General features: G+C 39.5%; 1 pseudogene; it reads right to left on the bottom strand.

Annotated features, from left to right (window-relative positions):
* LOC149105366 (uncharacterized) overlaps nucleotides 1-517 on the bottom strand; it is a 5,372-nt pseudogene extending 4,855 nt beyond the window's left edge.
* Nucleotides 518-5,694: the final 5,177 nt, after the last annotated feature.

The raw sequence follows: 5,694 nt of genomic DNA, 5'->3' as shown, positions 1-5,694 counted from the left end.
TTTCCTCGCTAGTGCTTGAAACAATGCTATCTGTATCTGGACTAAGGAAAGTCTCATCGTCAATTGCAAGCCTTGATAATTCTGCCGCCAGATCTTCTGATGAAACATCGCTGTCCGAGGGATCCTTTTCCACCAATGTCTACTATAAGTAAAAATAATTTCAATAGTAACTAAAAAGCGTATTTATTTTATTTTTGATATGTGGGTATATGTTGTGAAGCGTGTGCGATGGTGTTGGGGTGGGTTTTGGGCTGGCATGATTAAATTAACACCCGGCGCAAAATTAGTCAGCTTCTTACCGTGGATTGTTCTTGAGATGACTCAGCATGTAGTACAAGTTGTTCAGCCGCAGGCGCAGCCAAAGGTGTTCCACAGGCTTCTGACTTCTGGTCCGGCAGTGACTTGTTTTTCAACAGCTGTTTGCCCACGAACTCTTTACACTGTTTGCAAATTGCTGAAAAAGTGGAGCAATAAACCTTTCACTTCTTGCCGAAAAATATACTGCTCGAGGACAATGCGAATTTTCTCAGCCAATTAAAATAACTCGAAAAAGTTCTTACGAAATCAGAGTGACTTCAAGACCACAGAAATAACTGTTCCATTCTCTCGCGCAATCCCTTGCCTTATTTCCCTTTGCGATTACTTCACAGGCCAGTCTGGTTCACCCCTCATGGTTCCGAAATAAGAACAGTTACATGTATATGTATAACTACTTGTACGAGATCTGGTAAACATTTTAGGCTATATGCAACTGATAAAAATAAAACAACTCACGCGATCCAACTGGAATGAGAATCTTGGTTTCCTCGAAAATTACTGCTTATTGGTGGCTATTTACTCGGTAGCTTTCTTTAGCTTTAGCATTCGCTGATTTTTGGGCGGCCATCTCTGCAGGGACTGTGCAGACAGATTTTCCTGTCCTCCAACGGATACCATAAATGGCTCTGTGGTGCGAACAAATATTAAGCAACTCGTGCCCTTCTTCCACTTTAAACACACCTAAAACATTGACAACTTTTAGCTAAACATCTCGTCTGTATGTGGGCACTACCGGTTCAAAAATAGCATAAATGACACCACTCACCAGCTCTCGCCAACAGTAACTTCATCTCTGTATTAATACCCTCATCCCCGCTTAGTTTGAAGCTTGCCAAATGACTGCTGACATCTCTCGTGCAGTCCTTTAAGCTAACGCACTCGAGGTGTCCTGGATAGTCGCTCGATTGTCCGCAAACGCTGGACCTACCTTGCAGCGTAATGTAGCTACAGAAAAATGCCATGTGAAAAATACAAACTCTTAGGGGCACAAAATGGCACAGCTAAGCCAACAGCAGGACTGGTCTCATGTGTTCCTGGTTTTCCAGTTCAATGTAGCCAATAATTTTACCGCACTTTGGTGTGCACGTGACTTGGCTGTTGTGTTACTTTGTAAATAAACTGACCTTTCGGGAAGATTTCAAACACATCTGGTTCCTACAACGGATGCTTTAATGCTAGCTGAAAGCTGGAGCGATAGCAAGTAGATGGGAAAACGGGTTTTGGTGCGTATTTTGTGTTTATTTTAGAAATATATTTATATGACTGTGCGTGGTTTGCGTGGGATCGGGAAGTTGTAGGTAAAAGGTGAAAATAGATCAAATTACAGTCCAGTTGGAAAATGAGAAATAACAAATAAGTTTACACCATTGCGCGTAAACTAAGCGCTGTTAAACACTGATGGGCTATCTTTAAAACGGGGAACGGGGAATCGGGGAACGGGGAATCGGGGAATCGGGGAATCGGGGAAGCGGGGAATCGGGGAAGCGGGGAATCGGGGAATGGGAATGGGGAACGGGGAACGGGGAATCTTTAAAATGGGGAATCTTTAAAAGCGGGAATCTTTAAAATGGGGAATCTTTAAAAACGGGAATCTTTAAAATGGGGAATCTTTAAAAGCGGGAATCTTTAAAATGGGGAATCTTTAAAAGCGGGAATCTTTAAAATGGGGAATCTTTAAAAGCCGGAATCTTTAAAATGGGGAATCTTTAAAAGCCGGGATCTTTAAAATAAGGAATCTTTAAAAGCGGGAATCTTTAAAACGGGGAATCTTTAAAAGCGGGAATCTTTAAAACGGGGAATCTTTAAAAGCGGGAATCTTTAAAAGCGGGAATCTTTAAAATGGGGAATCTTTAAAAGCGGGAATCTTTAAAATGGGGAATCTTTAAAAGCGGGAATCTTTAAAATGGGGTTTCTTTAAAAGCGGGAATCTTTAAAATGGGGAATCTTTAAAAGCCGGAATCTTTAAAATGGGGAATCTTTAAAAGCCGGAATCTTTAAAATGGGGAATCTTTAAAAGCGGGAATCTTTAAAACGGGGAATCTTTAAAAGCGGGAATCTTTAAAATGGGGAATCTTTAAAAGCGGGAATCTTTAAAACGGGGAATCTCTTAAATGGGGAATCTTTAAAAGCGGGAATCTTTAAAATGGGGAATCTTTAAAAGCGGGAATCTTTAAAAGCGGGAATCTTTAAAATGGGGAGTCTTTAAAAGCGGGAATCTTTAAAATGGGGAATCTTTAAAAGCGGGAATCTTTAAAATGGGGAATCTTTAAAGCGGGAATCTTTAAAATGGGGAGTCTTTAAAAGCGGGAATCTTTAAAATGGGGAGTCTTTAAAAGCGGGAATCTTTAAAACGGGGAATCTTTGAAAGCGGGAATCTTTAAAATGGGGAATCTTTAAAAGCGGGAATCTTTAAAACGGGGAATCTTTAAAAGCGGGAATCTTTAAAATGGGGAATCTTTAAAAGCAGGAATCTTTAAAACGGGGAGTCTTTAAAAGCGGGAATCTTTAAAATGGGGAATCTTTAAAAGCAGGAATCTTTAAAACGGGGAATCTTTAAAAGCGGGAATCTTTAAAATGGGGAATCTTTAAAAGCAGGAATCTTTAAAACGGGGAATCTTTAAAAGCGGGAATCTTTAAAACGGGGAATCTTTGAAAGCGGGAATCTTTAAAATGGGGAATCTTTAAAAGCGGGAATCTTTAAAACGGGGAATCTTTAAAAGCGGGAATCTTTAAAATGGGGAATCTTTAAAAGCAGGAATCTTTAAAACGGGGAATCTTTAAAACGGGGAATCTTTAAAAGCGGGAATCTTTAAAATGGGGAATCTTTAAAAGCGGGAATCTTTGAAATGGGGAATCTTTAAAAGCGGGAATCTTTAAAATGGGGAATCTTTAAAAGCGGGAATCTTTAAAATGGGGAATCTTTAAAAGCGGGAATCTTTAAAACGGGGAATCTTTAAAAGCGGGAATCTTTAAAACGGGGAATCTTTAAAAGCGAGAATCTTTAAAATGGGGAATCTTTAAAAGCGGGAATCTTTAAAATGGGGAATCTTTATTAAAAGCGGGTGATTTCTTGTCAACCACTGTTTTGACTTTCCGTCCTTGTTCCTGGTTTTTGTGATAAAAACGGTTTCAAACGACCCTTCCCCTATCACATCTTGTTCGCCGAGATCATTCCACTTAAACTGTGGAAGACCTTCAAAGCGACCGATTCTTTCTTCTTTAAAGTGAATGCAATGGGCACTTTGAAATTGTCTTCGCATGACTGCATGGCGTAGAAAGAGGTATCATTAAGCACGCAATGACGGATTATACGCGAAATTCGCCGTCACATCGTTCGGGCATCGAGCATCGAATTGCTTTATTGCCGGTTTTCAGTGTCATGCAATTCAAAATAAACAAAATAAAAATGAAAACAGTTCAAACGATAAAGTCTAGAATCTTGAAGAGAAAGAAGGTAAATATGCAATGACTTTCGCTAAGATTCAGGTCACAGCAATGTTTCTTACGCAAGACATGCGGAGAATTTTTTTACCCAAATTTATAGAGATTTTGATGGAGACGCCATGCTGGCGCCCATCCGGATGGCGGCCGGAAACCAACAGAAGCATCTGTCACTGAGTTTTGCTACAAAAGCGTGAATTTATCTCTTCAAGAACTCAAAAACATTTTTAAAATAATACTTTTTCTAATACATGAACTGTTCAGATAGCCAAATTCCCCGAAATAAGTCACTCTTTTAACCAACATGACAGCTTTCTTGCCCTCATGTAAATGCCGCGTCACGCAAAAGATTAGAAATTCAAGCGCAGTCTATTACAAAACCAAGAACCCACTTGGAGCAAAAATTTGTATGACTATTAGTTTTCAGCTGCTCTTACACATCATGAAAGTAAAATCTCAGGATGATTAATAGTTTTGTAGTTTGAATTTTAGCGACGTCATCTGAGGGGACTGTTGATTTATCGATTAAACAATCAAAAACGTGTTTTCCCTGCCATATATTTGTCGTTAAGTCGTAAGTCTTTCCATTAGCACATGATAAGGCTACGACAAATATCCATCGCTGCGAAACTAAACGTCACAGTCCGGAGTTAAGATAAATCCAGGCGGTTAGATTCTTTGGTCGGTCTAGCGGATCTCAGAGTGAGAATCGAGATTTGAACCGCTCCACTATCACGCGAAATCGATGTGCTTTAATAGCGTGCAATAAAATTACAATGAATAAATTCCACAACTGTCTCTGTACCTGTTGAGTTGATACATGTGAGACAATAAATAGCTTCCGGTGGGAAACTGAGAGATTCTCGTTCACTTTTCAGTAAAGATTAACGCTATTAAATATTCCCCACTTTAAAGATTCCCCATTTTAAAGATTCCCGCTTTTAAAGATTCCCCGTTTTAAAGATTCCCGCTTTTAAAGATTCCCCGTTTTAAAAATTCCCGCTTTTAAAGATTCCCCGTTTTAAAAATTCCCGCTTTTAAAGATTCCCCGTTTTAAAGATTCCCGCTTTTAAAGATTCCCCGTTTTAAAGATTCCCGCTTTTAAAGATTCCCCATTTTAAAGATTCCCGCTTTTAAAGATTCCCCGTTTTAAAGATTCCCGCTTTTAAAGATTCCCCGTTTTAAAGATTCCCGCTTTTAAAGATTCCCCGTTTTAAAGATTCCCGCTTTTAAAGACTCCCCGTTTTAAAGATTCCCGCTTTTAAAGATTCCCCGTTTTAAAGATTCCCGCTTTTAAAGATTCCCCGTTTTAAAGATTCCCGCTTTTAAAGATTCCCCGTTTTAAAGATTCCCCGTTCCCCGTCCCCCGTTCCCCATTCCCGTTCCCCGTTCCCCATTCCCATTCCCCGATTTCCCGTTCCCCGTTTTAAAGATAGCCGACACTGATGAGATGTTATCTTTTACCAAATCTTGTTTGGAGAGTTCTGTACGTGTCCGCAATTGATCCCAGGACCGCAAATGATCTCCAAATCGAACCACAAATGATCCCGGACCGGAAATGATCCCCATGTTGGACCGCAAATGATCCCGATCAAAATATAAGGAATGGCATGGATTTATATCAGAGGAAGGTGGGAACATATACAAAAATTATGAACTAAAAAACATGTTTTATCATTTTACAAAAAAAAAAAAATCCACAGTTGCTTCGAACGGTTCAGATCGTTTTCACTGTCACGCAATAAAAAATAATAATAACTCGAAAACCAACCAATGGAAAAAGCTAAGACATTGCGATGTACGCTATAGAAGATAACTAATTAAGACACTTCTCCAAGTTTTAGGCCTGCGCGTTTCCCCAAACTTCAGAAATTCGTAGTAAATGTTTCCCAGAAATTTACAGAGCCCAGTAAGAAAACGCCACGTTGGTATACA

This window comes from Orbicella faveolata, unplaced genomic scaffold (assembly GCF_042242905.1).
Source record: "Orbicella faveolata isolate gen_17 unplaced genomic scaffold, um_ofav_v1 contig_34, whole genome shotgun sequence".
NCBI lineage: Eukaryota > Metazoa > Cnidaria > Anthozoa > Scleractinia > Merulinidae > Orbicella > Orbicella faveolata.
The sequence above is the reverse complement of the archived record's forward strand: the minus strand, read 5'-3'. Positions and strand labels throughout refer to the sequence as shown.